At 45.0% G+C, this 23,705-nt stretch overlaps 1 long non-coding RNA gene across 5 annotated transcripts in view; it reads left to right on the top strand.

The window, feature by feature from the left end:
* Positions 1–23,705, top strand: part of LOC149524489 (uncharacterized) — a 159,812-nt gene that overhangs the window by 13,752 nt on the left and 122,355 nt on the right. For 2 of the 5 annotated variants that reach the window (XR_016349380.1, XR_016349379.1), the window contains exons 2-3: positions 16,278–16,384; positions 20,366–20,436. The exons of the other annotated variants lie outside the window; for them this stretch is intronic. This is a non-coding gene — a long non-coding RNA (uncharacterized LOC149524489). The remainder of the gene's footprint in view (positions 1–16,277; positions 16,385–20,365; positions 20,437–23,705) is intronic. 5 annotated transcript variants of the gene reach the window in all.

Below are 23,705 nucleotides of genomic sequence, written 5' to 3'. Positions count from 1 at the left end.
CAAACCTTCTGTCGACAAAACCCTGTAGTCTAGACATACCCTAAGTCATTGAGGCCATTATAGCGTTTAGCTGGTGGATATACAAATTAAGAAAAGCATAACATTTAAAATGGTCTACTTATAGCTTCCTAGAATTAGGCTGCTTAAAATTGTGTTGGGATTATTTTTCTATTTCTGCATCTGATTACTTCTTTCTTAACTTCACTTTGATTTTTCATAATCTGTTATTGCTTAATAGTCTCTGATCAATTATTTGTTTTTTTTTTTTTTAACTGGACTTTGAAAAGAGTTAGATTAGGGCTCATTTTAATTTTGTTTCTCAGGTTGTTCCACAATTGAGGACCCATCATTGCAACCTGTGATGTTAATGCTATATCCATGCTATTGCCTGGTTCGAATAATGGTGGAAAGGTGCCAATATACTGTAGGAAATTACATATTGTTGGCATCTAATCCTAGCCATTTATTGATTAGTGAGAGAGGTTGAAAGATGGTGACAGTAGTTGAGAATTGTTAGTATGCAGTATTGGTTCCTTGATATTATTGCATCCAAACTAGTGCATACTTCAGAAGGGTTCACCCAGTAGCTCATAGTGTGCAGCCTTCTATGGCTTTGTAATTTTTATGTTTAATCATGAAATGAGAATAATTTTGGGTCCCTATATACATATAATATATGTGCTTTACTTTACTTTCATCTGTTGGCTTAGTTTTATAATTGCTTCAGTGTGAAAACATTTATTATCGTAGTATAATTGGAGTCATTGAAGATCTATAGCATCTTTTTGTGTTTTGTAAGAGTGCATATTCCAACTGGAAAATAACATATTGATAATTCATATATACAAAGTGGCTGTTAAATGGTTATCACCTTCCACTACAATAGATATATTCTTACAGTTCTGGGTGAAATTATTTTTATATATAGGTAGCCATTAAAATGCATAAAAATGCATCTAAAGTTACTGTATAGTGATATTTGCAGTGATGGTGGTGTAGTTGTGTTGGTTACAGGGTATTCGACAAAGTGGATGGGTAATATATATATATATATATTTTTTTTACTGAACCAACTTTTACTGGTGAAAGCGATAAGCTTTTAAACTACACTGAGCTTTTCTTCAGATCTGGGGGAAAGTGCTTTATAGTGATGACTAAAGGTATGTCTGCACAACAGGGCTAATGTCGAATTAAGCTATGCAACTTCAGCTACGTCAATTAAATTGCTTAAGTCGAAATAGCTTAACTTGGCTTCAGGTACTGTCTACACAGCACAAAGTCAAAGGAACACTCTTCATGAGGGTTACCATGACTCTGAGTAAGAAGTCGACCAGCTTGACGTTATTTTCAAATAAAGGCTTGTAGTGTAGACCTGCATTATGTTATTTCGGAATAACGTTAGTTAGTTATTCTGATATAATGCTGCTATGTAGGTGTACTCTTAGGGTAGGTCTAGACTACCGGGATTTGTCGACAGAAGTTTTGTCGACAGTATCTGTCGACAAAACTTCTGTCGACAAAGAGCGTCCAGACACATTGAGTTCTGTCGACAAAGCAAGCTGCTTTGTCGACAGAACCCTGTAGTCTAGACGCAACCCTACAGGCAATAACACCTTCTGTCGACAGAAGGTGTTATGCCTCGTAAAATGAGGTATACCAGCATCGACAAAACTGCTGAGTTCTGTCGACGTTATGTCGACAGAACTCAGCGGTAGTGTAGACGCTGGTATAGTTTTGTTGACAAAAGTCCACTTTTGTCGACAAAACTCAGTAGTCTAGACACACCTTTAGATACCACAGTTATTTCCTATTCTAGGAAGAGAAACATATAGGGGTTTCTTCAGTACTGTTTCATAGTTACTGTTGGTAAATACTGACTCTTTAATGGCAACTACTATCTGTACGTATACACTTATTTTTAGAAGTAGGCTCTTGGAATTAAAGGTACAATGAAAATATCATATACATTTAAAGTAATTTTTAATACGATTCTTCTTAAAAAAGAGAGAGATGGAATTCTGTCCTTCGCTGAAGCCACGATACACCAAGTTTCTAAACGACATCATATATTTCATCAATTTCCTACTTCAATAAAATCCTGATTTTGAAATGGATGTTGCATCTCGTTACTTCCCTAAGTAATCCAGAATAGCAGCTGCCACTTTCTTTCTTTGCAGTGGCTGTAATATGTTTATCACTTTCATTAATATGTAACTGTCATGCATTAGAAGCCTGTCTCAACAGCTGTTGAACTCAATGGAAAAGTTCCTAATGATTTTGATAGGTATTGGATAGTTCCCTGTCTGAGAGAGCCTCGCTACTTTGATATGAGACCAACTTTTTGGTTATATTCATCTTCACCTCTGGATACAGACATCAGGTGATCATTTTAATGGATTTAGTTGGCATTATTTCAACTTGATTTTAAAGCAAAGTTAGGATCTTAATGCCCTATTCCTATTGTACCAAAATGAGGAAATTTGCTGCTGATATAATATATATTACATCTTTGGGGGCAGAAAAAACTTTTTTTTTTTTTTTATAAAAGACTAGAAGACTTTTCCGGTATCGCTCACGTCCTTAACTCCCTTCCTGTTTAACTTCCTGTAAATGATGGCTTTGGGTGGGGCTGGGAATGCCCTGTGGGCATTCCATTGCATAACTCCCTCCTACCACAGTCCTCCCTTTCCATTTTATGAGAAACAGTTGAATTCCAAGCACACGCTATTGTCTTGGCACAATCAAACCTTTATCTTGCTTTAAGTTATAATAAGAGGAAGTTGCGTACCAAATTTGGTGATCTTAGCTTTTACAATTTAGGAGCAGTACTTGAACAAATGGACTCACAGACAGATGAATGACTATATATTTCTAAAATATATAATAAGATTTTACAAAGTGAAATATAAGCTAATAGGTACAGAACAAATAATATATGGGGATACAGGTTCTTGGAAAGTGAAAAGCTGATGGCAGTGGTCTCCAACCTTTTTAACCACAAGCTCACTTTTTCAATGTAAGAGCAATGTAAGATCTACCTCAAACCCAAACACCCTTGCCCCATTTCCTTCTTGCCCCTTCTCTGAGGCCCCACCCCTGCTTCACCCCTTCTCAAAGGCCTCACCCTGATCACTTCACCCCCTTTCCTCCCCCAACCTCATTCATTTTCACCAGGCTGGGGTAGGAGGTTAGGGTGCAGCCTCTAGTCTTCGTCCAAAAATAGTTCAGTGTGGGTAGGGCTCCAGGCAGGTGATTGGGATCCAGGAGGAGGTTCAAGGAGCAAACTCTAAGGTGCAGGGGAACTGGTTGGGTGCAGGAGAGAGTTCAGGCCTGGGACAGGGATTAAGGAAGCAGGCTGTGGCTGGGCACCATTTAACTCAGATGGCTTCCTGGTGGCGGAGCAGTGGGGTTAAGGCAGGATTACTCCTGCCCTGGCCCTGCACAATTCCTGAAAGCATCTGGCATGTATAGCAGTGGCTCCATGGCACCATATGCTGTCCCTCATCCACAGTCACTGAGCCCACAGCTTCTACTGGCCACGGTTCCGTATTACTGATCAATGGGAGCTGCAGGAGTGGTGTCTGCAGGCAAGAACAGCATGTGGAGACTCCCTGCTCTGCCTTTCTCAGGGGCTGCAGGGACAAGCCAGCCACTTCCAGGAGCAGCAATTACCATTGGGATAATTACTCCAGCAACAACAGGTTAGGAATTTTAGAACTCACTACTCAACTAATTAAATTTAAGCATAAGAGAGAAATGAAAACGATTAAATGCACAAACCAGTCAAAACCCAAAAGTAACTCCCTTTGCAAGCAGTAAAAGAAGTAACAACAACAGCCCACATATGTGTTAAGTTGGGAGAGGAGAGTGAGGGACAGTATGTGTTTGTGAGATGACAGACACATCATGTGTGAGTGTCAGAGATTTGCATTGCAAAGTTCCCTCCATCCCCTTCTTTCTGTGGAGATAGGGTACAGAAGTGGGGAGAGGAGGGACACCCTGACATCAGTGCTTCCCCCTCACACTCTGCACAGCAAGCAGGAGGCTCCCAGGGGGCAGTTCCAAGGCAAAGGCCAGGAGCAGCATGACAGTGGGTGGAGTGGCAACTGAAATGCCAGTGTGTAATAGCTTCTTGGCCAAACCAGTCAGGATCACCTGTCAGAGGCTCCCACATCTACCAGTAGATCCTGATCTACTGGTTGGTAACCATTGCCCTACGGCATACAATATTGATGACAGTAGTAATAGTATGTAATATAGAAGGTACCTAGGTGTTTAATATATTGAAACCAGCCTCTAAATAGTGATTCGGTTCAGCAGATACTTAGCATTTGGGTACTACTTTAGATGTTTGGTTATACCAGCTGCCCTCCCCCTTGAACCATGTGTTGCACAGGGAACGCTGCAACGTTTAATTTGAACCTGATTAAGACTAAACTAGGCTCACTCTGACTAATAAGCTGTTAAATGTTCCTGGATTCAGAAGGGAGGAATGCCTGATAAATCCATATCTATCACCAGTGATTCCTTTTTCCAGTAACAAACAGGCAGTGCCCCTGCTTGCTTGGGGACCATTTCGGATAGCTCAGTGGTTTGAGCATTGGCCTGCTAAACCCAGCATTGTGAGTTTAATCCTTGAGGGGGGCCATTTAGGGATCTGGGGCAAATCTGTCAAGGATGGTACTTGGTCCTGCCATGAGGACAGGCGACTGGACTTGATGATCTCTCAAGGTCCCTTCCAGTTCTATGAGATGGTATATCTTCATATATTAAATTTAGGGCCAAAGCATATATTGTCAGAATTGAGAAACAGCATACACAGAAAATGACAAACCAGAAATACAAACCCACCCTAACCTAAGAAGACAGAAAATCCCTCAGACAAATAGGAATATACATTACAAAATGGTTGATTGTGAGCAATGGCTGCAGACCTACTACACCACGACTGTTTCAAGCCTTGGCGGAGGATAAGTGAGGAGATCTCTCAAAACTGGTATCCAGACCTTTCCAACACAGGACTGTCTAGGAATCCTTGATCTCTTGGCCTGTAGCTCTCCACTGGATTCAGAGGCAAATAACCCTTTGGTACATGCACATGATCCAAAAGGATGGCGGTGGTGGTGACACAAAGTCCAACTGTCACTATCCCTGGCCTCAACTCCCAAACATGGGCCTTCTCCACATGCCGGTGGCCCACGGGATAGCTATACAGTTGAGCCCACACTAATATATTCACAATTATGATATTACTCAACCAATCTCACTAATTCATACATACATAGACGCAGATAGGACAGAATAGACAAACCATACAGGTACACATACACGACAGAACCGAACGAACAACAGACCAACAATGAATGAACCAAACAGAAAAACCCAAACAGAATGGAACAGAGGGGTTTTATTAACATTTGGGTGGGAAAAGGTCCATGAGTGTTGGGTGCATAACTCTGTGGTGTGTGCAAAGATTCCAGAGGGTGGTGCACACCTATGAAGGGGAATATGCAATCTTTGGGTGGTGTGCATTTTCTAGGGGGCTGTGTGCACAATGTTTGTGGGGTTCAAAGCTGAGGAATGAGTTCAACACTGGCTTTGGTGGGGAAGCTCCCCTCCCTGCTTCTTATGGTCACACAAAATGAAACCGATGAGATACTCCATTTTATAATCTGCCTGATTATAACACACATACGTTTACCCAGTGTATCCAGTCTTTGATCATTGGCTTCCCACAAAAATTTTAGACACACTGTTCCCAGAGAAAGAGTATACCTCATTTTACCATTTAAAGCCTTGTTTCTCAGCTCATGGGTCATGTCCCGAAAGTGGGTCACAAAGATGTATGAAAAGATAGTGAACAAGCTTAAAAAAATGTTGCATACATTTTTAATAGACTTTGCTTGCGCTCCACCATTTGTTAACATTGTACATACCAATAACATTATTTGAACATGCACATGTCACCAATTAGCCAATTATGTGCTGTAAATGAAGACTTTGCTGATGAGTGGGGCTCTTGCCTCACAGTCCCCACTTCCAAGCTCACTGCCTCAGAAAGGGATATGGTGGGAATTGTTGGTCTACCCCCTATTTTTGTTATATGTAGAAGTTTCTGCTGCCTCACAAGTGGTCTACCATGTTCCCTGAAGGACATGTGGTGAATCCTAAGGTGGGAGAAGGCAGGCGGGTGAGAGAACAGGAGATTAGGATTTGCGAGCAAGGTAAGTAAGTCTAGCCGAGATGAACGGAGCTCTGTGTATTTTCCTTCCTAGCCTCAGCCCTGTGCCTGGGAAATTTTCAGTTTCCTGGTTTCATCACCTACTTTGGACTGTAGCCATTTCAAGAGGAAAGATGCCCCAAAGCAGCCCCTTCTTGACCCAGGACAGCTATTTTGCAAATCAGTGATTGATCCTGGAATTCCAGATGAGTGTAAGAAGAGGAAAGTCCTCTAAGGGCACCTTTGCGATCAGTGCATCTGGCCCTCTGCAAATGACTAGACCCCATGGCATACTGTAGATGCCCATGGAAACTGCTCGGTACACTGAGTGATTACGGTAGAGCTTGTGCTAGCTTTGCACATGGTGCCCTTGCTGGTAGTGCCCCTGCTTGCTTGGGGACCATTTGGGGTTCATTTGTAGGTCAATGGCTGGGCATACCACATTCAGCCTTTCCTGAAAAGTTGGCAGAGCTGAGCAGTTTGGGAGCAGTCAAGCTGAGTGCACTGCAGAGCATTGGAGGCAGTTGGAGGTGGAGGCTCCAGGACTGTGCTCTGCTGTGGGCCGGTATTGTGCTCCTTTGCAACCTTAATATTCTTTTAATGTACTTGTTTATATAGGTATATTGGGGGGAAAGCCCATTTTATAAAGAAAATATTATGAGCCAATGTCTTCAACACTAGAGAATTTAGGTACTATATTCATATTATTATGGCCATGTCTACACTACAGAGCTAAGTCAAATTAAGTTACATCATCATAAGCTGCTGTGATTGCATGTGCATATTCACACAATGTTCCTGGTATCAGTAGAATGCCTACACAGCTGTGCTCTAGCACAGATAAAACACTGCACTGTTTGTGGGTAGCTATCCTACTTTGCAAATCTCTACTTTCTCCTGCCAGAAATTCTGGGAATGGATGATGGTGCATAATAGAGTGGTATCGCATCATGTGATCATTTTTTTCATTCCATAATTGCAAGGGCTTGCAACTACATTTTGTGGTGTTTTTAACTGCCTCTGTAAGCATTGTGCCTGCTGTCTCTGCCTGGAAGCATGGATCTTGCACTGCTCGCCAGTCTTCCGATAAACATTGTGCACACAATGTAACAGATCCTGTAAAGTCAACCATCTGCCATCCAGACTTGCAATCTCAAGAAGTGTGCTGCTTACCAGGAGCTAGAATTCAGGATATGACCGAGAGTCTTCCAAAATTGATCAAGCCTTCGGATTGCTACCCCTTCCAGCTTCTCTGTGTAGGAACTAATGATACAGCCAAGAATGACCTTGAGCTGGTCACTTCAGATTATGTAGCATTGGGAAGAAGGATCAAGGAATTTGAAGTGCAAATGGTGTTCTCATCCATCCTCCCTGTTGGGTCCAGGTAGGGATCACTGAATCCTGGAAGTAAATGCGTGGTTGTACAGGTGGTGTTGAAGAGAGGGTTTTGGTTTGGTTTCTTCAACCATGGGACTCTGTTCCAGGCACAAGGATTGCTAAGAAGAGATGGGATTATTCACCTAATCAAGAGAGGAAAGAGCATCTTTGTGGGCAGGCTTGCAAACCTAGTGAGGAGGGCTTTAAACTAGGTTTGTTGAGGGACGGTTCCCTAAGCTCTGAGGTAAATGGAAAAGTGGGATACTGGGAAGAAACACCAGGAGGAAGAAGCAACAAAGGAGGACCCCTAAATCAGGTAGGGCAATCAACTAGTTATCTAAGGTGTTTGTACATGAATGTAAGAAGCCCGGGAAACAAACAGGAGGAATTAGACGCCCTGGCACAGTCAAAGAACTATGATTTGATTGGAATAATAGAGACTTGGTGGGATGACTCGCATGACTGGAGCACTGTTGTGGAAGGGTATAAAGTGGTCAGGAAGAACAGGCAGGGGACAAAAGGAGGAGGCATTGCACTGTATGTAAAAGAGCATTATGATTGTTCAGAGCTCAGTATATAGAGGGAGAAAAATCTGTTGAGAGTCTTTGGGTTAAGTTTAGAGGCAGGAGCAACAGGGGTGATGTTGTGGTTGGTGTCTGCAAAAGATCATCAGATCAGCTTGATGAGGTAGATGAGACTTTTTCGTCTGGAAACTCCGCTTAGTTTTCTGAAAACAGGCCCTCGTTCTCATGGAGGACTTTAATCAACCTGACATCTGTTGGGAGACCAATACAGCAGTACACAGACAATCCAGGAAGTTTTTGGAGAATGTTGGGGATAACTTCCTGGTAGCTGAAGGAACCAACCAGGGACCTTGTGCAGCTTGACCTGCTGCTCACAAACAGGGAGGAACTAGAAGAGGAAGTAGATGTGAGTGGTAAGCTGGGAAGCCGTGAGCGTGAGATGGTCGATTTCAGGATCCTGACAAAAGGAAGAAAGGAGAGAAGCAACATACATGAAGGGGAAAAGAGTCCAGGAGAGCTGGCAGTATTTTAAAGAAGCCTTATTAAAAGCACAGGATGAAACCATCCTGATGCGCAGTAAGAAAAACAAATATGGTAAGTGACTAGATTAAGCACACCAAGGATGTCCCCGGTAAACCAAACACAAAAAGGAAGCTTATAGTGTAAACTTGGACAGATGATTAGGGATGATGTATAAATATATTGCTCTAGAAAGCAGGGGAGTAATCAGGATGGCGAAAGCTCAATTAGAATTGCAGCTGGCAAGGAATGTGAAGGGTAACAAGAAGGGTTTCTGCAGGCATGTTAGCAATAAGAGGGTGATCAGAGAGGGTGTTGGGGCCCTTACTGGATGAGGGGGATAACCTAGTGACAGATGATGTGGGAAAAGCTGAAGTATTCAATTCTTTTTTTGCCTCCATCTTCACAGACGAGGTCAACCCCCAGACTACTGCACTAGGCAACACAGTATGGGGAGGATGTGGGCAGCCCTAAGTGGAGAAATAACAGGTTAAGAACTATTCAGAAAAGCTAAAGATACACAAATCCATGGGTCTGGATTTAATGCATCCTAGGGTACTGAGGGAATTGGCAAATGTCATTGCATAGCCTTTGTCCGTTATCTTTGAAATCTCATGGAGACTGGGAGAGATGATTGGAAAAAGGCAATATGTAGTGTCCATCTTTAAAAAAGGGAAGAAGGATAATCTAGGGAACTACAGACCAGTCAGCCTTGCCTCAGTCCCTGGGAAAATCATGGAGGGATCCTCAACGAATCCATTTTGAATCACCCAGAAGAGGGAAAAGTGATCCGGAATAGTCAACATGGATTCACCAAGGGCAAATCATGCCTGACCAATCTGATTAGCTTCTATGATGAGGTAACTGGCTCTGTGGACATGGGGAAATTGATGGATGTGATTTACCTTGACTTTTGATATGGTCTCCCACAATATTCTTGCCAGCAAATTAAGGAAATATGGATTGGATAAATAGACTGTAAGATAGATAGAAAGCTAGCTAGATTGTCAGGCCCAATGGGTAGTGATCAATAGCTCAATATCAGGTTGGCGGTAGGTTTCAAGCGGAGTGCCTCAAGGATAGTTTCTAGGGCCAGTTTTGTTCAACATCTTTATTAATGACCTGGATGAGGGAATGGATTGCGCACTCAGCAAATTTGCAGGTGAAACTAAGCTAGGGGAAGAGGTAGATACTTTGGAGGGCAGGGATAGGGTCCACTGTGATCTAGGCAGACTAGAGGATTGGGCCAAAAGAAATCTGATGAGGTTCAACAAGGACAAGTGCAGAGTCCTCTACCTGGGACGGAAGAATCCCAAGAACTGTTACAGGCTGGGGATCGAATGGCTAAGTAGCAGTTTGGCAGAAAAAGACCTGAGGATTACAGTGGATGCGAAGCTGGATATGACTCAACAGTGTGCCCTTGCAACCAAGAAGGCTAATGGCATTTTAGAGTGCATTAGGAGGAGCATTGCCAGCAGATCTAGAGAAGTGATTATTCCCCTTCATTCTGCATGGGTGAGGCCACAGCTGGAGTACTGCGTCCAGTTTCCTCCTCTCTCCCCCCCCCCCTTACAGAAATGCATTGGGAAGGGTCCAGCGGAGGGCAACAAAAATGATTAGGGGGCCTGAGCCCATGACCTATGAGGAGAGGCTGAGGGATCTGGGCTTATTTAGTCTGCAGAATAGAAGAGTGAGGGGGGATTTGATAGCAGCCTTCAGCTTCCTGAATGGATGTTCCAAAGAGGAATGGAGAGAAGCTGTTCTCAGTATTGATGGATAGCAGAACAAGGAGCAATCATTTCAAATTACAGTGGGGGAGGTCTAGGTTGGATATTAGGAAAAACTATTTCACTAGGAAGGTGGTGAAGTACTGGAATGGGTTATCTAGGGAGGTGGTGGAATCTCCATCCCTAGAGGTTTAAGTCTCAGCTTGGCAAAGCCCTGGCTGTGAAGATTTAGTTGGGATTGGTCTTGCTCTGGGCAGGGGGCCGCACTCACTAACCTCCTGAGTTCTCTTCCAGCCCTATGATTCTATGACTTATATTTTCAGGAACACTGGGCTATACAGAAAGCTGCACGCAGGGACTTTTCCAGATCACAAGATTCTAATGGAGAATATAGAAATGCCCATAATCACTCTAGGACACTCAATGTACCTATTATTCATGTGACTCATGAAACCATACACTGGAAACACTGACAGAACCAACGAGCACTTCAACAACTGGTTTAGCAGGTGCTGAATAACTGTAGAACAGTGGTAGGCAACCTGCCTAAACACAGAGTTGCCAGATTCTGCTAGTTTCTGTCTATGTAGTCTTTTTCCCTACCAGAATTACTACAATGACACACACATAGAGCAAGAGCATGTGAAGTGAGGAACATGCTGGTTGTACACAACATTGAATATGACAGCCATGCACTGCCTCTGCATCCAATGAAAGCACTGCTAAAGTTCAATTGTACACCCCAGAATTTAGCAAAATTGATGTAGTTTGGGAGTTTGTTGTAATCAGTGCTTTTTTTTTTTTGTGATGGTACTGCCTGGTACGCAGTACCAGCACCTCCAGTCAGAGCTTACCTAGAAAGAACGGAGTGTATCAGCACCTCTGTAATGAAAGTGACCATCTTAAAAGGGCCATGTCTCTTAAAAGGGCAATGCTGGCCCCACCACTTTTTTTTGGTTTTAAAAAAAGCACTGATTGTAATCAAGAGAATCTTGCTGCCCACTGAGATGGAGGGCCACCCATGTCGCCCCTACATTAGCTTATGTTGCCCATCTCTGCTGTAGAATGTGCATATGGCTGATTAAAGGGTTGCTGGCACTGCCTTTTTAGCAGGTTAGACCTCAATAAGGAAAATATTCTCATGGTCATAACAGCCTGCTGTGCTCGACATAACATTTGTGAAGCCAAGGAAGAAAAATTTCCTTGGGGTTGAACATTGAGATGGATGGTCAGGGATATTAAAATGGCTCAATGGAGGTGAGGGTTCCCATTCTAATCAAGAAGGGTTTAAATCAGCATTTTGGCAATGAGACCCATCAATGTGTCTTCAGTCAAACATTATTATCTTGACACTTTGAGTGACTCTGTAATGATTCTTGCCTTTTACTCTGTATATGTGGTGATTGCCACTGTTTGAATTTCTGTTCCAGCTACCCAGTATAAATCACAAATAAAGAATCATGGACTCAATTTTTATTGAACAACAATGCACAGATTAACATTTCTTAGAAGGACATGACAGCAGCAGACACTGAAGTGAGAGTCTCGCAGCTGTGTGTAAATCCAGCAGTCATAATGGAGAATGTCCTCAGGTGAGGAGTGTAAGGAGTACTGCAACAGGCTGGCAACCTGAGGAATGAATGTGGGCTGCAGGGAAAGTCTAGCATGCATGTGTTCTGCCTGCAGCACCATCAGGAATCTCTGTCTCTGTTTGGTCTTTTGTGAATTTTATTATCAGCTCCTTACCCTCTCTTGGCTGACCATTTGCAGTTTCTTGTTTCTTGTGTCTTTCTATGCTTTGTGCTCACTATCAGCCAGATCTGAAAATTGCAGCAATTCCTGAAACATGTCCTCTTTATTCCTCTTCTTTTGCTCCTTCTCTGATGGAGGCACTCCAGCAGCTTGTAGGAGCTGGCCCTCAAGGCCAATCTGCAACAAAAAAAAATACACAATATTGTATGTGCATTCATAGAATCATAGAATACTAGGACTGGAAGGGACCTCAAGAGGTCATCAAGTCCAGTCCCCTGCCCTCATGGCAGGACCAAACACTGTCTAGATCATCCCTAATAGACATTTATTTTACCTACTCTTAAAGATCTCCAGAGATGGGGATTCCACAACCTCCCTGGGCAATTTATTCCAATGTTTGATTACCCTGACAGTTAGGTTGGACATTAGGAAAAACTTCCTAAACCTCCCTTGCTGCAGTTGAAGCCTATTGCTTCTTGTTAGTGTAAGCCAGGGCTGAATTACTACATGCTATCATCCAGCTAAAGGGTGAGAGCTGCCCTGAGGGTAGGTATGGTCGCTCCAATTGTTTAGCTCTGCAAGATAATTAACTGTTAATTGTTGATATGTAAATACAGCTCATTCCAGGAGGGGGAAGGAATCTGAGGTGTGGCTATGTAAATCCAATTCAGCCAGGGCTGACTGGAGGATCAGTGTAGGAATGGAATGTGGTGTATTGTAACTAATTTGGGGCTATTGTGGGGGGTCACAAATCATGCTACCCCTTAATGTGGGAACTGTAAAATATGACACCATCATTGGTTGCAGGAGAGAGACCATCATTGTGAGAGGTCTCAGAGGAACAAGCCTCCCCCCTGCCAGAGTTAAGTGAACTGAGTTGGGGGGGGGGGAAAGGCTTGAGTAAGCCTGCTTCATGCCTACCGGTTGTGAGTTGTAAGACTGGCTCAACCTGCCCCTTTCCCCCTGTTTGTAAGGACAGACCTAAAGCAGACTTCATCAGGAGTCTTTTTGCTAGTCCAGTGGAAGCTGGAATCTTTGGCCAGCCTAGGTGGCAGCAAAAGAGTTGAAATCACTAAGTGCTGAAATCTCTGGTTTGGCTGGCAGCCATACCCATTGCAACCAGCAGTGTGACCGGCAGGCAGCAGAGCGGCTGGTGGGAACGACCGGTAGGCGGAATGCAGAGCAGCTGGTGGGAATGACTGGCAGGAGGCCAGTAGGAGTGGTGACAGGCAGCCAGCGGAGCAGCTGCGAGAACGACCTGAGAGGCGGAGCAGGGCAGTTCACGGGACGGCTGGAGCAGCTTGCGGGACAGCAGGTGGAGTGTGGCGGAGTGAATTGCGTTAAAGATGGCAGCAGAACTCTGCGGAGAGGTGGGGCCATCGGCGGACCACGTAAGGTGTATTAAGCCACCACCCCTCCGTTCTATCCAAGTTGGGAGGTAAAAACCCTACAGGTAAACTTTTGAACCCTGGGGCGGCACTGACCTGGGACAGAGAATTTTGGGGTGTCGGACTTTAGGGATTTGGGTGATTTTTGGGCTGCTGGACTCAAGAGACTCTTGGGGTGTTGGACTCTTGGTGACTTGGGTGATTCTTGGCTGGGGGTGGGTCTTTGCTCATGGTTTGATCTATGAATCCTAGTTGTGGTGTTTTCCCAATTTAATGCTGATGTCAGTTACCTCATGTTATTAAAGATTTGCTGCAATTTCAAGGCTCTGTGCTTGCAAGAGGGGAAGAATTGCCTCTTTGAGGCACCCAGGGGTGTGTGTAAGATTTCCCAGAACACTGGATGGGGGCTCGAGCCAGTGTTGCATTACGTTGTTGGGAGGGGACCCCTACAGACTGAACCTGGCCCTTGCTGCTATTAACTCGGCTTAGCAGAAGGGTTACACTTAAATATCTCCAATGATGGAGTTTCCACAATCTCCCTAGGCAATTTATTCCAGTGCTTAACCACTCTGATAGGAAGTTTTTCCTAATGTCTAACCTAAACTACCCTTGTTGCAATTTAGGCCCATTGCTTCTTGTTCTATCATCAGAGGTTAAGGAGAATAATTTTTCTCCTTCCTCCTTGTGACACCCTTTTAGCTACTGTCATATCCCCTCTCAGTCTTCTCTTTTTCAAACTAAACAAATCCAGTTCATTCAGTCTTCCCTTGTAGATCATGTATTATTGAAGATGCCAGGACCCATTTCCTGCATTTGTGTGGTTTCTGACCAGGTCTGTATGCTGTTCATCTATGTGCTACTTAGGTTCCTTCAGAAGTAATTGAAGGAATTTAATAATTTAATCATTTTTGCTGCTCTTCTCTGGACCCTCTCCAGTTTCTCCACACCTTTCCTGAATTGCAGTGCCCAAAACTTGACACAATTCTCCAACTGAGACAAAATCAGTGGTTCTTGCGCAAATACTCTGATGCTCCTGCTCAGGGATAAGCCCTCTTGCACAAGTATTCTTGCGCAAGAGGGCCAGTATAGACAGCCACGTTAATTTCTTGCACAAGAAAGCCCGATGGCTAAAATGGCCATCGGAGCTTTCTTGCGCAAGAGAGCTTCTACACTGGCATGGATGCTTTTGCGTAAAAGCAAATCTTTTTCGCAAAGGCACATGCCAGTATAGACGCTCTCTTGTGCAAATACTTTTAACAGAAAAACTTTTCAGTTAAAAGTATTTGCGCAAAATCATGCCAATCTAGACACAGCCCCCATGTCCTGCTCACAACACTTGCAGAGTATCTGCAGGAAAGTTTCCTAGAGATCTCTATGGAGGATTCCCAGGATCTCTCACTGATTAACAAACTTTTCAGCAGTACCCCACTGTGTAGCTGCACAGGGTAATGTGAAGCAAATATTAACTGTACTTTGTGTTGTTAATTTCTATCCCACATCTGCCGTGTAACAAAATAAAGGAAATCTCTACCTTGTTTAACTGTGCATTATCAAAGAAAAAGTATTTACCAACATTCCCTATTCCTGCATGAGCTGTATTTACATATCAGCAGTTAACAGTTAATTATCTTGCAGAGGGAAGGGGAAGGGGGTGGTGGAAGCATGCAAAAGAGCTGACCCCGCTCCCCCTTCCTCTTTCTCCCCCCCGTGCGTTGTGTCTGGCCCGGCACCAGTTTTAACCATCAGTGCCCTTTTCCACGCTGGCGTCCCTGCCAGCACCCCTGCTTTTCCTGGGTCCACCTGTCCACTGGTTTGCATGCCGGCTGAGGCGCGCCTGCGCCATGAAGGCAGTCCTCCATGCGCTGCCTCTGTGCAAGTGCCACAGGCCCAGAACAGCAGTGGCCTGGGAGTGCATTGCTGCCGGCGGAGCTGGTGCAGCGGGGGGTGAGGAGGTGGGAGGGGAGGAGTGAGGCCCCCATCACACCCTCCCACAGTACCTTAAAACCTTCTCCTAGAAAGTTTGGTTGTGGTAGGTCTTATACTGTCCAAGTTATTAGAGCACAAACATACAAACATTCTCCTTTATATATTAGATACATAGGGGTGTCTGAACACAAGTAAGAGAGTGGCTGGATGGGGGTGGGGCTTTGGACATTCCTGGCCACTGTATTACCCCAGTCGTCTGGGAAGCCACCATTTGCTGGGAAGTGTGGCGCCCGCTGCCCCAGCTCTGCCATGAGCCCCTCACACACCCAAACTCCTGCCCTGATTCCTTCACCTCTTCATTTCTGCCTTAAGCTCCCCATTCTCTGCTCTGACTCCTGCAACCCCCATCTCCTGTTCTGAGCCTTCTCTTACAACCCTGATTCCTGCACCTTCCATGCCCCTAGCCCCCTGTCCTGAACCCCTCCTTATGGATGTGAGCAGCACCAGGTCAATGTGCTAGTATTTGATAATGGGCTGTTTAGTTTAGCAGAGGAGGATACTCCACAATCCAATGGCTGGAAGTTGAAGCTAGACAAATTCAGACTAGAAATAAGGCATAAAATTTGAACAGTGAGAATAAATTGACCACTGGAACAATTTCCTAGGATTGTGATGGATTCTCCATCACTGGCAATTTTAAAATCAAGACTGGGTGTTTTTCTAAAATAGTTCAGTTTAGCATGTGCAGAGTGTAGTGTTCATTAACAATTAATATATTGAGTAATGTCTGAAGAAGTTGACTAGAGACTGTCTTATACAGCAACCACTAAGTGCTACTTTGCAGGAAGAGCTTTAACTGTTGGTGACCAGGCAGATAGATGAAGGAAAGGGATGTGGAACAACACATTAGCACACTGACATCAAATGACTTCAAACAAAATAAAATTACAGGTAGGAAAATCTCACTGTTTTCCCTTACGTAGCATTTGTGTTACTATTCTTGTATTGTAATTGAAACTTGGTACAGTGTACAAAAATACCGGTACAGTTATTTAATGTGTCTTAAAATGCAGCTTATATTGTCTTGCCTGGGCACTGCACCAAATGTTTTAAGGAAGCTGAAATAAAGAATCTGCTTGGACTGTGGGTTTTTTTTTTCTAAAATATCTTTGTGTTGTAATTGAAGATGTTGTAAATCTCATTGTGATACTGGTATTTCTCATGAATTTGACTCCTACTATGTTTTTATCCAGAATATGGAAATGGTTACAGTGAAACTACAGAACCAAATATCTTAAATTTCAAATGTATTAATTGTTTTATTATCTGTCTCCCTCCTAAACAATTTGAATTTAAGATCTTAAGGTCCTTACTGAGCCTTTTCTTATAAAGTAAAATATAAAAAGTGCTGGGCTTGATATTCCATTCTTTTAATAGTCTATTATTTCAAGGATTACAAGCTTTGGACTTGTAAAAAATTACAATGACACTTTAAACTTCATACAGGATTGTAAAAGGCCAAGTGTGATGGTGATATCTTGTAGCTTGTGGCGGTTGACTTGCTTTTTTAAATGTTTTAATATGCATTTCGTAAATGGGGAAAACAAATAGGAGTTTCATTTTTGAACTTTTATGTCCGTTTGAAATATTGACATGATTATGGCATATTTGAATAATTTTTTTAATATTAGAAACATTAGACTCTAATTTCAGTTTCTGTTATTATTTTTCTCAAATACTATTCCTGTTAGGAGACCATAACATTATAAAGCTGTTTAGAAGCCTAGGGAGGAAAAGAATGGGTGAAACCAGTGATTGCTATTTGGCGGATTCCAGTGTTCCATGCCAAAGAAGGGAGTAGGTGAAGTGTATTGTTTAAAGATTTGTCTGCTGGGATCTAGATACTTCTTGAAAGTGTTTAAGGGTATCCAATAATTTTCTACATAAACTTAACAGTTCATCTTATGTTCGTCTTTATGATATTTAATTATTCCTTTTTTATGCATAGCGACAGCAGTCCTCTCACAGTATATCATGTTACTGTATTGAAACCAAGGCTAATGAAGTTGGGGCTGCGTAGTGGCTTCCCGCTCGTCACAGCGCCACCTGCCGTCGAGTTGGGGAATTAATACGGCTGGCAGGTGGCCGAATCCCTTTCCGGACACTGCCCTCCGGCAATGTCCACAACAGCCTGAGCTTTTCCCCCCTTCCGGGAGAAGTTTGTGAGAGGCCAGTAGGCTGTCAGGAGGTGGTCCCTCCGCCTCCAGCACAGTGGGAGACGTGCCTGCCTCCCTGCGTTACCACGCCTTAAAACAGTCCAGGCGGGCGAGTCTCTTCCCGGCCTTCCTTCAGGTCGGGCCAAGAGATAATTGTTCGCGTGCCTGGCCTTGCTTCAGGTCCGGGCCGCAGAGAAATAAGCCCACCACTTGTCAGTCTATTATCATACAGTTCGGGGCAGGGCAACCGTTCTAGTCCTGTCCCTTTAAGAGTTCCCGCCTGATGCATGGATGGTCCCAAACACACCGTAGGTAAGCCCAGGCTCTTGAGCAGAGCAGTCAACAAATACCGCCAGCCAAACCCAGGCCCTAACTCCAGGCGGGGTGGCAAATAGCGGCCAGGCCCTGACGCCAGGCGTGGCCGCACCCGAACACCAGTTTGTAGAAGCTCCTCCTTCAGGAGCGGGCCCGGGAGCGCACCAGCAGCAGCAGCGGTGAGGGGGAGACTGCCACCTGGTTAGGGGGTGGCAGGGAGGGGCGCAGGCCCACCCACCTCACTACGCCCCGGCCCAGGGGCCCTGATGGCAGCAGTGCAGCTGCAACTGGCTCAGCAGGGCTCCGGCCTGTAACTTGCTGGCTGCGGGCGGCTCTCCGCCCAGACTACCCCCTGGGCCACTCTCGTCTCCCCCTTCCCAGGTACCTGTAGCTTCAGCAGGTTCGTCGGGGAGTCTAGGCCGGTGTCGTCCCATCAGGGTCTGGGTGGCCCAATCCAGTGGTCAAGGGGTTGGAGCTCTGCAGCATCCTGTGGGCTCGTCCGGCCCCGGCGTTCCGGTACCCATTGGGGTTCCAGCCAGTCCCCCGGCTCGGGCCAGTCCTCTCGGTCCCTGGGAGGTTCTGCTGGCTGGCTTCGCCCGCCCACTCTCCCGTGTCTTCAAATAGACCCCACTACAGGCTGTCAGACCATGAATTTGTTTCCCACTCATTCAGAATCGGGGCTGCAGCAGCAGTCGCAAAGCTGGGTACAGGAGCAGAAGCAGTTCAGCACTGGCATATGGATATGTACCAAATATATATTAGGCTTCTGAGCCAACATTAATTTGTTGTAATCTCATTCAATGTTCCCTCTAATCTTTTCCATCCATGTGCAGAATAATTTTTGTGTGCACTAAGGTATGTACCAATGTGCACCACAAATAGAAATAAAACCTAGCTGTGAGCGCTCTGCTAATCAGTGGGCCAGCATTTGAATCTCTCTAGAGTAGTCATACAAGCTCCCAGTTTAAGATAACACTGATCTCATTGTAGTAGGTTGACAACCAGCCATGCAGATGATAGTGTGACTCTGCAGGCACAGTATTGTGGTTTGGGCACATAGGCATGTGTCCAGGTTGCCTGAGAGTTTGCAGCAGGGCTTTGTTGATGAAGTGGTATTTAGTTGGCATGCAATGGAGGCGCATTATGGTATCTGCTAATAACAATGCTATATGGTGTGCTGGCCCATCAGTGGCCCCCACATATAATTGTAGTTTGTTGTGATGAAAATATTTTAGGAATACTTAAAGGAGTGGAATTACTGTTCAGGACAAGGAGGGATTTGGGGCTGATGCTTGAACTTCGTTCAGGAGTTCACATTCTTTGGTGAGATATGCTTCAGCATAGGGTTTGGCAGGGAGCTGAGAGCCCCGCCCCACCCAGGATGGAAAAGTCATGGAGATATGTGAACAGTGAAGTGGCCAAATTCCTTGGGAGCATAGCAGATACAGTAACTGCACTTCTGGGTATAGTATATGGGGCAGCTGAGTTGTTTCAGGAGGCTGGGGTACACCTATCCAAGTAAGATGCTGTCACATTTTTATCTGATATAAAAGATGACACTGGAAGATGTCTGGGAACCGGACAAGGTGTGGGGAGGAGGCAACCAAGCTGATTGATGGTGCCGTCTATAGAGTGGTTACTTCATAGGAAAAGTATACAGATATACTGGATAAATGGCTTGAAAAGGACTTAAGAAGAGATGTTCCTTAAAGGAACAAGCAGGTAGTGGTTGAGGACTCCAATGATTGGTACTGCAGAGAATTAGTCCCGTTCTTGTAGCCTACCTTAACCCTCCTACAAGGCAGGGGTGGATGGTAAGGTCCCAGCAATGGATTTGCTGGAGGGGCAGAGATGGAAGTACTCCAGAGTAATTATGGAAAACACATGGAGGTTACTTGTACTGTACACTTTCATCAGTAGGGTAGTGCAAGACATCTAATGATAAAGTTGCATCATGATTAAACTGATGTCAGAGTCTCTTGTCCCCCTTTTGGTATGGGTAGACAATTAATAGTACATCTTAAGTTTGTCTTCATAGTGTTTAATTCCTTAGTTGATTGATTAGGGTTAGGGCTGTTTGTTTCTTATTCTAAGTAGTACATGTGAAAATTGCTTATTGATACTGCAAGCTTGTGACTAGTGTTTACTGATTGCCAAACACTGGGGTATGAGTTCATCTGACTCAGCATGCCAAAAGTTGAAATGGTAGGAAAAAAAGTGACTGAATGTACTGAAGTAATGAAAATAGATAATTCATCTAAAGAAAAATGTAAACCTTGTCAAGAGTTGTTAAGTAACAAGATTGAAAAGAGACATGCTCATCTCAGTAAGTACAGAAAATTGGTTTCTTTTCATTCTTCAAGATTAAATATGCCATTGAATGAAATTTTGTCTATTACAGTGGAAGAACAGAACATTGGTGAGTTTGATCGTGCAAATGAGGCATTTTCAAAATGTGGCCATGATGATAATGTAAGTCCCTATTTGATGTCTTCCAGTTTCTCCTCAACATTTACTTGTTTCAGAAGCAGTCTTTTCTCTTTACAATACCCCCAAATATAGCAAATATCAATCAACAATTTTGTCATTTAAAAAAAAAACTTTAAAGGCAAAAACTTCAACTTGAAAAGAAAGTTGTAACCTCTTTTAAGCTGACATGTAAAACATTGCTCAAAATGAACAATTTAAAGAAATGTCCGGAGCAAGTTTGTCCTGAGCATACCCCTGTAGATGGATTTAAACTCACAGGTTGACTGCTAAATATCACAAATGAAGAAATGGAAGAAAATTAAAGGAAGAACCAAAAAATTGTCATTGAAGCAAGATTGTTATTGAAATTTGAAGAATGACTGAAAAATACTTGCTAGCATCCCGGGATGGGGAGATGCCCCTACTTAATGCTACTGATTCTACACTGAAAAATAAAAGTTCTGAATATTATGTCCACCGGAGAATCTTGGTCATAATGTTCTCTGGATTCTTACTGAAGTCACCTTAAATTCCTCAAGTATGGATGCTGAGTATGCTAGTAAATCCTCAGAGAGAAATAAAACCAAACAGAATATTAAAACCTATCATGGAAGTTGTTAAATGTCTTTGAAACTGCCATCAGCATCATGACTAGTTGACTGACAAAGAAGGGTTGATGCCCCAATTGCACTTAGAAAAGCTTGTAAGAAGATATTCTCATTCTCTCTCTCTCTCTCTCTCTCTCTGTCATGAATATCTAGTTACAAGTAGCTTATTGATATTTTTCTGTTCACAAGGAGAACCAGTAAAGAGGGGCTGAGATAAAGCTTTATGAAATATAATGGTGTGTTCCTTTTCTAGTATTTAAAATAGGTTGTACACATATATTCAAGAGCCACAGTAAAAGTTGTAATGTGGCAAAACTATATTCTTCTTCGAGCAGTGTCCCGTGGGTGCTCCACTGTAGGTGTCAGCTTGTCCCAGCGCCGCAGATCGGAGATCTTTCTAGCCGTAGTCTGCCGGACCACGCATGCGCGAAGTACGTCTCGTGGCTTTTCGCGCCGTTTGAGCGCCGCTGGTCCGGCCCCCGCCAGTTCCTCCTGACCGTCCTCGGCCGCCGACGGAACAACGTCTCTCTGGTGAACACCGTTCCACTACAGATATAGAGAGACGAAATATAGTTATTGTATATAGTTATTGTATAGAGTTTAAAGTTATAGTTAGTAATCTAGTCGTTAGTCGTTAAAAACATTTTCTTCTTCAATAGTTAGTTGTTCTTCCTAAATGCCGGGCTTTAAGAAGTGTGGCGAATGCCACGAGGCAATGCATGCCTCTGATGGCCACTCCCTATGCATCAGGTGCCTCGGGGAAGGCCACATACCTCAAAAATGTCCCCACTGCTCCAAACTGACAGCCAGGGCCAGGCGGGACAGGGACATGCATCTGAAGGTCCTCTTGTTTGACAAAGCCTTACAGCCTGAAGTCAAACAATCCAAGGGACACGCGGAGCAAACTAAGAAAGCTAAAAGAAAACCATCTCCGACGCGATCCCTTCCACCCTCAAGATCGGGTGCAGACGACAAGCCAGGGACGTCAACGGCACCGCCCGCAAGTGTTGCGAGGCCGCCTGAAGACAGCCGAAGTAAGTTGGCACCGAGCCCTTCTATATCGGGTTCAACCATCTCAGCCGTCCCCTCGGTCTCTAAACCGTTCACAGGGACTTCTACGGCTTTGAGAACCGCTCCCCGGCACCGAGCCGTAGCCGCTCCCCGGCACCGAGCCGTAGCCGCTCCCCGGCACCGAGCCGTAGCCGCTTCCCGGCACCGAGGCGCTCTCAGGCGCGTAGCCGCTCTCCAGCATCGAGACGCTCACCGGCACCGAGACGCTCTCCACCATTGAGACGCTCTCCGGCACCAAGGTGCTCACCTGCACCGGAACACTCACCGGCGCTGAAGGGCGCACCCAAACGACCGGCGGAGGCTAGTCATCCTCCAGTGCACGACCCCACTTTGGCACCGCCTCAGGCTAGACCTCTAATGAGACGACGCTCGGGAACTCCCGAGCATCCTTCCCATCCTGCTCTGTCGGAACCGAATCGACCACCGCCTCCCACCAGACAGCAAGAGCCTCAACGCTCATCGGCACCGGGGCGCTCCCCGGCTTCGACCGCGCTGGCACCAAGTCGTCCTCCAGCACCAAAAGGGTTGTCTCACCACAGGCAGCCATCAGAAGGACGTTCACCGGCACCGCGATGACCTTCTCCTCTGAGTAGATCTCCGGAGCGGAGGCAATCATCGGTACCGAGTCAATCAACGACGGCGATGGGGACCACCTCGGCACGGATTCCTCCAATGCTAGTGGAAATAATCCCGCACTCAGTCATTTCCACCCCGGCTTCCTCTCCACCGGAGCATTTGCTAGCACCACCAGCCCATACACCCAGGAGATTATCTTCTTTATCACCGAGCCCTGAGTTCTCTCCCGAGGTGCGCTCCCCATCTCCACAGTACTCCGAGTACTGTCGTACCGGCCATATATCACCACGTTCCAGTCATTCTTACCATCGTGATCTTCGTTCACCCAGTCGCAGCACATATAGAGAGAGGTCGCGATCACCAAGATCACCACAGCTTTCAACCCATTCAGGATACTCGATGAGATCCCGTCGTTCCACGTCCCCCTATTATCATCATAGGTCATCCTATCATCAGTGCCGGTCTCCACAAACCCATCTCGTGCAGAAACACCATCAGAAGGACGAATGGTTGAGGACTTACCCTTTGACAGGCAGAACCTCTTCTCCGAGAAGACTGACCAACTTCTCCACTCTGGGAAGGATTCCAGAACCACTCTTAAAACACTCAGCATGTACACTCCTTCATACCGTAGAAAGCGATATACGCCCTACCAGAGGCAGAGGCCCCCCCTTCAGCAGTCCCCTCAGTATAGGCCTCAGGACCAACAAAGGGGTAGGCAGCGGCAACAGCGCAGACGCCCGCCGCCCAAAGCTACTTCCCAACAGGATACCAGGCAGCAAGTTTGAAGCGTCCCTCAAGGGGTTGAGAACCATTCCTGTCAATACCATTCTGAGTGCTACGAAGGCGATATTTCATCACCGCCTCAGGCCATACCTTCATCGATGGGCCTACATCACCACCGACAAATGGGTCCTCCAAACAATTCGTCTCGGTTACACCATTCCATTCACGTCGCTACCTCATCCATCCCCCCCTGCCCTGTCCCTTTTCAGGGACCCATCTCACGAGATATTG

The sequence above is a fragment of the Pelodiscus sinensis genome, chromosome 4, assembly GCF_052426305.1.
Source record: "Pelodiscus sinensis isolate ZL-2025 chromosome 4, ASM5242630v1, whole genome shotgun sequence".
Classification (NCBI taxonomy): domain Eukaryota; kingdom Metazoa; phylum Chordata; order Testudines; family Trionychidae; genus Pelodiscus; species Pelodiscus sinensis.
Note: the sequence above shows the minus strand (reverse complement) of the source record. Positions and strands in the feature narration are given on the sequence as shown.